Source organism: Epinephelus fuscoguttatus, linkage group LG17 (assembly GCF_011397635.1).
Source record: "Epinephelus fuscoguttatus linkage group LG17, E.fuscoguttatus.final_Chr_v1".
Lineage (NCBI taxonomy): Eukaryota > Metazoa > Chordata > Actinopteri > Perciformes > Serranidae > Epinephelus > Epinephelus fuscoguttatus.
The window spans coordinates 15,636,706-15,649,530 of NC_064768.1; the positions used below are offsets into that span (position 1 = coordinate 15,636,706).

General features: G+C 41.0%; 1 protein-coding gene across 1 annotated transcript in view; it reads left to right on the top strand.

The window, feature by feature from the left end:
- The window catches only part of LOC125904472 (TOG array regulator of axonemal microtubules protein 1-like), a 97,585-nt gene that overhangs the window by 24,772 nt on the left and 59,988 nt on the right, over positions 1-12,825 (top strand). The gene's annotated exons all lie outside the window — the stretch shown is intronic.

Consider the following 12,825-nt stretch of genomic DNA (forward strand, 5'->3'; position numbering starts at 1 on the left):
TAGCTCTAGGCTATATTCCATCCAAACATTTAGTTTAGTTTAGTTTAGTACAGTTTTACAGCCTAGAAATACAAACACACACACAACTCACAACCTATCCTCTCATTAACTTTATATTTGTTCACTGTGGGGCGTTTATGCACCTGATGTGAGGTATAAACATCCTACAGCATCTCCACAGTTACAATAAGATATAACGAGTCACCCTCCGAGCTTTTAAACAATTGAAAGTGAAGGGGTTTAAGGCTTTAACCGTTACCGTTACTTTTAAAGGCTAACTGAGCTCCTCCTATCAACAGGTTAACGTTAAGCTAATGTTACATTGCGGAGCTGGCTCTACATTCCGGTGGCTACGTGTTAGCATTACTAACGTCACGTATTTTAACAGCCATTTAGAGGTTTTAAGGCCCCTTGAACTTCTGGCGTTAAGTAAAAATCCGTTACTTACATTTGAAAGTATATGCGGTGCCGCTGCTGCTGTTTGTGTTTGCCGCCATCGTCAAAAAGATACAGGTTGAACAAAGGCGCGCAAAGCATCTTGGGATATGGGAGGCCACGAAGGATAGTCGCAGTGCATCCTCCGAATACAGGGAAAAGGAGGGCGCATTTGTCGGCTGCATTTGGAGGAGCCTTCGAATTTGGATGAATTGGGACAGCCTTCGCGCAGCGTTGTGACATAAGCGACCTTCAAATTCGCCCTCCGAAGGATGCAAACCCTGAATTGGGACACAGCTAATGTGTGTCTGTGTGTGTTATGTTCAGGTGTTGTCACCTAAATAACAGTGCCCAAGCAATAAACAGGACAGACAATAGGATTTTATTTATTTTTACACTACATTTTCACTGAAAGCTGACCGAATCCGATCCGAGCCCGAATACAATTTATAGCTACATTTTTGACCAAACCCGGCCCGACCCGTCAGGTACCGTCGCGCTCGGATCGCCACACTCTAGTGTGTGTATGTGTCCCCTATTGGGGCCTATCTGAATTTCTGTCTTTGAGAGATATTATTTTGTAATATAACTGAATTTTCTATCCATACATATAAATTTTAAATATATTAAAATGATAAGGCATCTTTGAGTAAGCTGAGAGTATCATTTAAGTAGGCTATGTCCTGGCCAGCCGAATATCCTCTTTTTTGGAAATCAAAATATGGTCACCCTATTTGAATTACATCCGTCCGTCTCAGCTTTCTGATTGCATTGTATCTTGTATATTGTACATTGTATATTGTTTAAGGATTTTGGCCTCATTCACGTCTCACCTCGTCGTCCACTGTGCTAGCTAAACAGCTCATCATGGCGCAGTCTAAGCTGTACAACCAAAAGTACAGAAAGGAGTGGGAAGCGAACCCTGATTACAAAGGCTGGCTAAAGCAGTTTATTGGGGATAACACACGGGCATACTGCATGTATTGCAAGACTGATTTTGATGCAAAATTCAGTGACATAAAAAAACATGCTACCACTCAAAAACACATTCAAAAGGCAAAGCCTTACAGTTCCACTCAAACCAAGCTGCCATTATTTGTGACAAAAACTGACTCCACAAAAAAGGCTGAAGCCACATGAGGCCCGTTTCCACTGAAGAAGTTCCTGGTACTATTTGGGGGGCAGGAACTACTACAGGAACGTCCTCTCGCTCGGCTCTCTCAACCGCCGTGTCTCCACTGAGAGAGCGGAATACGAGGAAGGTTCCTGTAAAGTTACGGGCTCTGGATGTGACGTAATCATTGCGCGACCATTTTGACCGGGGCGACGTAGGGACGTTGTTAGCTGTTAGCCGATAGCGGTGTCTGTAATGGGAACTGCCCATTAGTTCGACAGCCCATTGGTTCGACATCCCATTGTTCCGACCATATTAAACTCATTGTTCCGAAGTCCGTTCCAAAATCATCATGATGCCCTGTGGTTAAGGTCTGGTTAGGTTTAGGCACAAAAACTACTTGGTTAGGGTCAGGAAAAGATCATGGTGTGGGTTAAAATGAAAAAGAAAGTGACAAACACATAAGCCGTGAGCCTGCTCCACCTCAAGCCGGTCGCGGCACACCATACGCCTGCCGGGCCCGTGAAAAAAAATGGCCCGTGAAAAAAATATTTTTTCGAGCGGATGTCTTAGTTACAACATGATTGAGCTAACTGGAGTAGTTTCATGTCGTATCCGACATCGGGAGGCTTTTAACAGATGCTGTTGTGAGCTGTCCCTGTCAGCTGCAGCCACTACTGATGCTTTCTAGACATCGTGATTTCCCATAACTGAATAAATACCACACATAGCAACACAAAACTGCTTTGCTAGCTCAATCATGTTGTAACTAAGATATCCACTGGAAAAAATATTTTTTTCACGGGCCATTTAGTGAGTTTTTTTTACATGGTGGCAGAAGCTATATGAACAAGCTAACCCTCGTCTGCTGAGTTTTAAAAATGCCGGTATTTTGTAGCTTTCTGTTCATGTCACATCCCTCCGTGAGTATATCCAATCAGCACCAAGTAATCCCCAAGCCCCACCCATGAGTCTTTCCGGGCTGTTCTGAGTACCTACCCCGAGGCAGGGACTTGTTTAGCCCCTGTAAAAGTTCCGGAACTCTGTCCTTAGGGGGTGGTTCCTGTGGTGGAGACACACACCAACGGCCCCGGCCCCTTAAAATTACCCCGAAGTTCCTGCGGTGGAAACGGGCCTATGACATTAGCCATTGCTGAGCACTGCTCCATGCTTGCATGTGATCACATTGGGGAAGCATGTAAGGCTGCTTTTTCTGACTCCGCTGCTGCTACCCACTTCAAAATGTACAGGACCAAGTGCACAGAAATGATAAATGGCATTCTAGCGCCATACGTTCTGAAAAAGTTGGTTGCAGATGCCGATGATCAGTGTTTCAGCCTCCTCCTCGATGAGTCCACAGATGTCAGAGTTTCTATAAGTACCCGGGGGTTGTGGTAAGGTACTTTAGTGACACCAAACAGACAATTGTCTCAACTTTTCTGAGGCTTGTTGAGTTGGAGGGAGGAGATGCCAGATCTATAGCCCGTACTGTTGTGGCTTTCCTGGAGAAGTGCTGTCTCACAAAAGAGAAACTCCTGGGGATAGGGACTGACAATGCCTCTGTTATGACAGGTATTAATAACGGGGTCCATAAAGTCCTGAAGGAGGAGTATGGGCTCAAAAATCTCATCCTCATTCGCTGTGTGTGTCACTCTCTGCAGCTTGCCGTTAGTCATGCTTCAAATGACACCCTCCCCTGTAGTGTGGAGTACTTGGTACGGGAGACCTATAACTGGTTTTCTGTCTCCCCAAAGCGGAGGGAGGCCTACAAGGCCATATATGAGACCGTTAACTGTGGGGAGAAACCCTTACAAATAACCAAAGTGTGTCACCCATTGGCTCTCCATCGAACCAGCGGTTTCACGCATTTTGGACCAGTGGGAGGAGCTGAAACTGCATTTTGCAGTCACCAAGTCCAGTGAACACTGCTACATGGCTGAGGTTTTACACTCCATGTACAGTGATCCACAGAACATGTTGTACCTGACGTTTTTGAAGTCAGTGCTGGGTGAGGTGCAGTTGGCCATCAAGGCTTTTGAGGGAGAGCAGGTAGATCCACTGAAACTTCTGGACAGCTTGGTTAGCCTGATAAAGTCAGTGAGTAGCAGGGTGCTGAATCCACTGGCGAATGTTGATGTTCTCAAAGGGCCAATTGATGGATACATCAGTCTGAAACCATACCTTGGTTACCTTTTTGAGTCCAAGGCAGCTGAGCTCCACCTTGCGCCTGAGGAGGAGAACAACATCAGAAAGTGATGTGTAGCCTTCACCATCTCCCTCACAAAAGAGCTGAGAATGAGACTGCTGGACAACATTGAAGCACTGCAGTACATGTCAGTTTTCAATGTGGAGGAAACTCTAAAGCACAACAAGAGCCCTGAAGAAATTGAAAAAATAGCCAAGCTCCTTGCCTACCCTCCTCCAGATATAGACAGGATTGTCCAGCAATGGCATGTCATCCATCTTAGGAAGTGGAATGAAATAAAAAACACAGTGGGTTTCTGGAGTGAGATTTGGAAGTTCAGGGTTGCAGCTGATGTCAATCCGTTTCAGGAACTTGCCATGGCTGCTGTGTCTGTGTTGTCATTGCCACACTCGAATGCTGAAGTCGAGAGATTATTCAGCCAGATGAGTGTGGTAAAAAGCAAACTTCGAAATCGGATGTCCTTGCAGACCCTTAACTCCATCCTGTATGTCCGATATGGTTTGAAGCTGTCTGGTGAGGCTTGCTATGAGCACAAGCTGCCTGATAATGTTTTGCAGCTTTTCGGCACATCAGCTGCGTATTCATTTAAGTCAGCTCCCTCAGTTGCTGAACCTGCCGCAGAAAGCCTTGACCAAAATGAAGATGACCTACTCTTTCTGTGAGCCATCACAGCATATGTGTGTGTGGAGGGGGGTCTGAAAAACAAACAACCTGAATTAGAACCAGACCATCATTTTTTCACATTGCCATTGTTGTTTTCTATTGTCTCTTTTTGTTGTTAAAGTTAAAACCATCTATACAAAAAATGTTAAAAATGTTATAGTTATGGAAACAAATGTTCATGTTTTACTGTGCCTTGTTGTAGGCTCCTACTGTAAGTGGAGCATATGTTAGAAACCAAACCAAACTTAAGAAAACTAAAAAAAAAAAAAAAAAAAAACCCTAAGTAACTCTGCCAGAGTGTCTCTTTTGGATCACTCTGCCAGTCCCAAGCCCGGATAAAAGAGGAGGGTTGGAAGTAGAGCTAGCTATTCCACCCTACATAACAATCTTTTGATTAAATTTGATAGTCTAATAGGGTGACCATATTTTTATTTCCAAAACATGCTTTCAACATGCTTTATTATGCATGAAATAATCTCTCTTTTAACACGTATCTGTGGTACAAAAATAAAATTAAAATTATAATCTCTGGAATGAAATAATCACAAATAATGGCTCTTCTGTTTTAGAAAATCAACCTATAACACTGTAATAGCTCTCTTTTCAAGTCTTACTGTGGAAAAAATGAAATAACGTTATAAATAACACCTCTTCTGTATTAGAAAATCCTTTCTAACAAAATATATGTAATAATGTAAATAATACAACAGCGCCCCACAAAGACATGGCCGGGCAAAAGAGGATGTTTGGTCACCCTACCTTGCACCCAGTGCATTCCGCCTCCCATGTGTCCCGAGACGGTAAGTGGGGATTTTTTTTTTTTTTTTTAACGTATTCATCTGTAAAGCTAGACTTACGATTTGGCATTTTTTAATGAGGAAGTGCTGCTCCGATGTTTGCTCCCTCTGTTTGTGAGCGTAGCAGAGCCACCCACAGGACAGCCTGTTGGAGATTATGTCACACGCAACAACCGTAGTATTCTGTGCAAAGTGCCTGTCAATTGAAGTAATTTACATACTTAATGGGCTCGTAAAAAATAATGAAAACCAGACATTTTCACGTATTTATAAAACCTCCCCGGACGCCCCAGACAGGGCGTGAAAAGTGGACATGTCCTGGCAAAAGGACGTTTGGTTTCCCTATCCACCTTGTTTTCAACCACGCAAGTAAATAGTGACAACTTCCGTGTTTTTGTGCATGACTTCCGGTCAGCCGCTTTCCCTCATGCTTTCCTGTCTAGAAAGCATCAGTGGCTGCAGCTGACAGGGACAGCTAACACTAGCAGCAAAGCTAACATCAGGATGTCATCTGTTAAAAGCCTCCCGTTGTCGGATATGACATGAAACTACTCCAGTTAGCTCAATCATGTTGTAACTAAGACATCCGCTGGAAAAAATATTTTATTCACAGACCGTTTATTGAGTTATTACAGACACAACAGCTAACGGCTAACAGCTAACGGTTAGCCCAGCTAATCTACGATAACCATGTTATTAATTACACACACAGAAATAGTAATGTTTGTTCAGTGATTGTGTTTATAGACTTTACAAACATCAGATTAGTCTAAACGGTGATATAGTGACGAGAAAAATGTGATACATATATATAGCTAAACTCAATAAGGTAAACAACAAGGCGATTCCCATTTACACAGTAGTCAAGAGTGCTGGACCGGAAGTATCGCACACAAAAAAAGTGCTTTAACAGTTAACTGTTAATCATCAGATTTACCTGCCAAATAGTAGGTACAAGGAAATCAATTTCATTAAGTCATTGAATTGTAATCATGTGATTAGGCAACTCACACAGTATGTTGTAGTTTTATGCAGTTATCTAAAGATACAAATATTTATGTATTGTACAGAGATATAATGTATGAGTGATAATGTACAGCTGTAAACACTTCTTTGTAATTTTACATTGCTCCTGTTCAGTTATAGGACATATCCTCTTTTTAAGGCTCAACCACAGAGTACAGATGCAGTTGGTCCAAGTGGTCAATGGGAGGTATGTGTCAGAGATGCATAGATACTACTAGTATCAGCTATTGGGCTGATATCAGTGCAAAACGGTATTGCATAAAATAATTTCATACTATACTGACACTTAACTGTTGAATGATTTTTTTTTTTTTGGCTCATGGAAACACATTGTATTACTGTAAACACTAGCTTCTAAATTAGCATTGTTCTTGTTCTAGCGGTGACATTATTTTCTTTAAAAGGCTAAACAGTTGACTGCCAGTGCACCTAGTCCAAGTGGTCAGCTGGATGTATGTACAGTATCTATTGGTTTCAAATATTGAGCTGATACCATGGTAAAATGTGTAGTGACTTAATGTTCTATTTTGTATAGAGGAGGGGGGCATGTATAATGGAATATGTTCTTTGTAATCTGCTTTCCCAGGATGGTCAAGGACAAATTGATGGTACGTACAGATTTGATGCAGCCAGTCTGACAGTGCTCATTGAAAGGAAAGCCTCAAGTGTGCAAGCTGAATATGAATAATCGGGAACACTCTCTGTGACATCCAGAAAACTTGTCTTGAAGATAGGTGGTAGTGATCTGGTGGAGCGACGGGGATTGTGAGTTAATTCTAAACCTTACTTGCTTGCTTTTCTATCAAACCACTGGTGACAAATACAGTAGTTAATACTTGTGAAATGGTGCATTCACAAACATTAATACTTCTGAAAATACTAAATCATTAATCCTGGATCCTACAAAACATGTTAGATCAGTACATTTTGGAATATGAACATTACCCACCTAGAAATGAATCTAAAATGAACCTGTTAAGTGAATTCAATTGAATTATACTCAAATAAATTCTGGGGTCCCTGATAAACAATACAAAACAGTTAAGAGATGGAAATTCATTTTCAGTTGGATTTTATTTGCACAAAAATGCTCTGTCCAGTAACCTGGGGCTTTTTTTTTGTGAGAGTGAGAGAAGGTACTGTAACCTTGTGTGCTTTTGGAGAAAATGTAAGTTATTTAATCATCAATGTTTTATAATAAACATATGATAAAATTTTCCATTCAATAAGTAGCCAAATATTTTGTATGCTGTCAATTATACTTGAACGCTGCCATCAGTCTATTGTTGGGCCGAGCCACAGGCCCCCCATCAGAAGATACTTGCCACTAACAACTTTTCTAGGGGAAAGCCTGATGAATGCATTGTAACGCAAATATGGTGTATTCTGTTACAAGCCTTGTATAGTTTTCCATTTTTTTCCTGCCCTCAAAATCCTCCATTTTGCTTTCAGTTACCCCTCAAATGCTGACAAACTGATGTTGGCTGAAAGCATAACAACAGTCTTCCCATCACTAAAGATCAAGATGCAAGAAGACAATGAAGGATTTGTAAGTGCAAACAGATGTCTTTCAGAAGATTACAATTTTGCATGGGAATATTTGCTTAAGCTTATTGACTGACTTGTTATAAAGCTGCTGTTGGAGAGTAGTTAAGATTAGATATCTTGGTTTTAGAGGGTAACTCCACTGTTTTTGATGTTTTCTTCATGTTATTCTTCCCTTGATATTTGATAAATCGAATTGTTTATCTTTTAAGTTACATTTGAAAATGAAATGTGACTTTGGGTTTAGATTAGATTCAGAGTTAGTAATCTAACTGTCTGTGCACAAAAGTTTTCCCACATAATTTTAAACAGAATTTAGCAGCAGTCAAATGGTCAATATCAAGCAAATTAGTCATTTCTGTATTCAGTATTGGAAGGTATATTGTCTGAAATAGGCTCGTATTTAGGAAAGAATAGCATGGGACTCGCATAAAAATGGTGGAATTATCCTTTATTAAACAATGTCCTTTGTTTAAATGTGGTCTAGGAGCACTTTTATGATCCGGTGTCCCACTGTGGATTCATTGAGCTGAAACTGAGGAACCTACGGAGAGCCCTTCATGATGATCAGCGACGCTATTGCAAGCGCGGGAGGTCCAGTGATCCTTCTGCAGTTGGTATAACACTGGAAGTGACTGCAGAAGGGGAAGAAGAGTCCATCAAGTAGTGGATAACGGCTACCAAAAGGCTGAGACCATCTCCTGAGAACCTCGCATCTATCAAAATGGGCATGGAGAAAACCTTCACCAACCGAAGGTTCTGGATCACAAGCAAGTCACCAACAGTAGCAGAGATTTTTCAGCAGTACCCTCGCTTTGTAGACCTGCCATGTTTGGTACGTATTCAGCATATTGTATTGTAGATGCACATCTGGAGTCTAGAAAATGGGCATAAATACACTTTGTACCCATATACATGACATAGACGTGTCTCAAGGATTGGTGAATGGATCTTTCTCCACACTAGTCAGGGTGCTAACCTCTGAAGAAAATGGTGTTGCACTTGTCACTATGCTGGGGCTCAGGATGGATGATGAAACAGCTGGAAGGAAGTATCGTAACAGAGCACCAGGAGGACCTGATGATCTAGTGTACATTGAGAGAGCAGAGGAGAATCTGAAACAGAAAGGAGTGGTGCGCAGACAGTTTCCTGTTAAACTTGCCTTTGCTTGTACAAAACATAAGGTTCAAGGCATGACAAGGAAATCAGCTGTAGTCGCTTATGTTGCTATCAGCAGAGTGACCTCTCTCGGTGGACTGCACATGCTGGATCTGGATTAGAGTAAAATATATGCCAACCCAGAAATCACTGCGAGACCATGAGACGAGTCAGCTTGGACGACATAATGCCTCTCCTTCAAATCAAACAAACACTGAGCAGACATGGCACGCTGAGCATACCACAATTGAGCAGAACAAAAATGAGTGATAGATGTAGAGTAAATTACTGAAACGTGTAATAATAAAATCCAAAAGAGTATATTGTGATAACTATATTTATGGTGAATCATGTTGAAAATGTCAAAAAATTCTTTTGAATTACAAATGCAGTGGCCTACAGTTATCCAGAGGTGGGGTATCCCCTGTGTGCAGCCTGGCTTCAGCACCTTGCCAGGCTGCCTCAGTCTCTCCGAGGCTGTGAGAGAGGGAGGGTGGCCCAGGAACCCTTCTCAAAACATCTTCACACTGACACTGTGCTCCATTGACAGTTTGGGCTGTGTCAACAGTAGAGAGATTCAACATACTGCAACATACATACTGACCCACGGACAGGATGACTGTCTCTCAGTCGGACACCAACACCTACCTTATATTATTCAAACAATGTGTGTTAATTTTGTATTTCATTACAGTTTCTGTTTTATCTTATTTACTTATTTTTCAATCTATCCTTCCCTTTCCCTCCTTCTGTTTTCTAACAGATAAATGACAGATGACGGGGGAAACGTTGGCAGTTAGTTCAGTTGTTATGTGCATCTGAACTAATTAACCTGCAAGACAGGACAGATTGTTTAGAAAAAACGAATCATTAGAGTGGGGTTTCAGCTGGTAGGTATTTTAAAGGCTTTTCACATTTGTACACTTAGCCTTCGGCTAATCTAAACCCCACTGAAAAGCTGTCAGATGCTGTATATGCCCACAGTTCAGACTGTGGAGTCCAAGCTCAAGGTACTGTCTGCAGAGCGCCCACAACACATGACTTGGTCAAATGAGCCTTGTAAAAGATTTGATTGGGAAACAAATGATGCCATGCTAGTCTTTTAACCTGAAGATACACAAGTGACTCTAACCCAGTGTTCCTTAAAAGTCAAGTATAACTCTGCATTTCAGTGAGGCTGAAATGATGGTAAAACACACAAATGAAATGACAATGACGTGACTGCCAGTCAAGGGCTACTGGAGCTTGAAGGCATGAGCTAATGAGGGTATTAGCCAAGGTCTAACCTTGATGTGAAAAGTCTAAACAATATCTTAAACCACTGAAAGTGTGATGTTTGATCATTAACATTAATCAGAGGACAGCATATACTACTTTACAAACTGTTTTGACAAACATTTCACTCTTTCCATGATAAAATTGCTTTAAGGCACAATGTTATGTTAAATGGTGTAATTTCCCAATCCTGACGCCTCTCACAATCCTTACTAAACATCATGATCAACGTCTGTCTACTGTAAAAGAAAAAAGAGAGAGAGAGAAACAAATGGGTGAAAGAGGGAGGTGTGTACAGTTTTTCTGTATTTTCATACTCATTTTATTTGTTTTACTGCAAGCTTAAGAGTATGGCCTACTAAAATTTCTTGGTTATCAAAGTCTTTATTTTAATCTATTTTTATTTCAAGTTTTATTTCTTTCATTCAATTAAAAAGGGGCAGCACACAGATAAGCACACCGTCAGCCTGGTGAGTTGCGTCATTTAAAGTACAGTTTAAATCAAACACATGATAAAAATGATCCCAAAATTCACTTCAGTTAAGGGAGCACCTTGGTAGCCAAGAAGGTACAGCACATGCCACATCAATGCAACATCACAGGGTCAAATCCAGCCTTGGGATCTTTGTTGCATACCATTCACATTATTATCTATCTATTGTTCTTATAATGCAAAAAAACCCAAAAAAGTAAAAATTGAGCGTGAGTAAATTTCTACTACTACTGTTTCTGCATTTTCAGCCATGGTCTTGAATTCATTCACCCACATGTTCCGCAGGAAATGCATTTTCTAGTTAGTTTATGTAATATTTCTGTTCATCAGAATGTTTTCTACTTTTTGACTTCACACCTGGTGGTCATTAAAGATCAAAAATACAGTTTTATTTCAGACTACCTTTCACTTAAAACATATCTGCAGATCAAATTTATCAGATGAGAAGATCTGATGCTCTATTCATATGTTCCATACTCAGTTACTGAATATTCACAGTGCTACACATGTACTGTCTTGCTCAGCTGTTGTGAGTTTAAGCTGTGATACTGCAGTTTGCTGAGGTGTGTGTTTTTCCATCAGTGTGATACTGCCACCTTGTGTTCAACTTTCAAAATAATATCTGCAGGTTAAAACCACAAGACAGCAGTGATGTGCACAAAGTCTGATGTCAGTGATTAACATGTCTTCCAAAGCTTTGCTGTTACCAGTAACTGTTTTATTCTACAGAGTGGAAAAACTCCTGCACACTGTCTACCCTGCAAAAATAATGGTTTTTAATTCTATGCATGTTATTGTCTTGACCCTACAGTAATGCAGAGTGGGTGGGTCAAACATCCCCCCAACCCCTTCAGTGAATAATGACTGAAAAACTTAGCTAAAATGAACTGATAAACAGTTGACATAGCATTAGAAAGCTAAATGTAACTATAATAAACAGTCCCATTTATCATGTTGACAATATGTAACAAAAGTAACCCAGTCATTCAGTCATGATTCATATGCAGGCTGGGCAGAATGGCTGAACCATAAGGTCAACTGCCTGACTGGCCAGTGCCTACAATGGACACCAATAAAAGCATGAGGAAAACTGGAAATGTTGCTTGGGGGAAAATAGAGAATAGATAAATCATTAAATGTGTGCCAAGACTAAAAAGGTTGTCAAATTTGTTTGTTTTTTTATTAACAACAATGCTGTGAAATTATTCCATTTAAAAAATGCCAAAAGAACTGATAGAACATGAAACTGCATCAGAGTGTCATGATTCCGTCACAGTGTTCCATGCTTTGTGACATCACAATGCAAACCATGAAAGTTTGTAAGTAGGAGAGACCAGCTCCAACTCAGTCAGACAAACATCTGTCATATTGGGAGTACAGTTGTACATTTCTGATAGTGATGAGTTTTTCTGAGACAATGAGGACCTTCCTGCAACAGTGCTGTGGGAGGAAGAACAGAGATGAAGACGCTGATGTAAGTAGTGCAATATGGATAACGCTTGAAACAGTTGGATAAGTGTAACTAACAAACAGTTGAAATAGCTTTAGTTAGCTAACACTGGTGGATGAATAACTGTAGCTAAAAGGAACAAATAAACAGCCTGATGCTAACTTCAGTGTCAGCCTAAAGAAGAACTCTGTTGGGACTGGGCCAATATGTTTATGGAGTAAAAAAGAGTAGATTATATTATAAACCGATTCATTCAGTATTTGTATTTGACTGAATACATTTAAAAACAAAAATATGTCTTCATGTTTTTCACAGTCACCAGAGAGCCACAATGGAGAGTGGCTCCAGCATCCGTGACACTGAGAGAGCTGAAAGGGCTAAGAGGGCTGCACTTATTTGCAGTGCAGAGAGCTTGTGTGCTTCACAGAAAGCCCACACCCATGCTGCTCTGGAAAGACTTGGAGTCTCCACCCAGCAGGCCACCCTCCCTTCACCTCATCCCCCAGTTTCACCCAAAAGGAGGCCTGAATCCACTTTTCCAAGGAGGCTCAGGCCCATTTCAGTGGACCAGACATTGGACAGAGAGGACCTCATTGTGAAGGAGAGAAGCCCCAGCCCAGACTCTTCCCTCAGCTCTGTGGACACACACTCCCACTGAGCTGA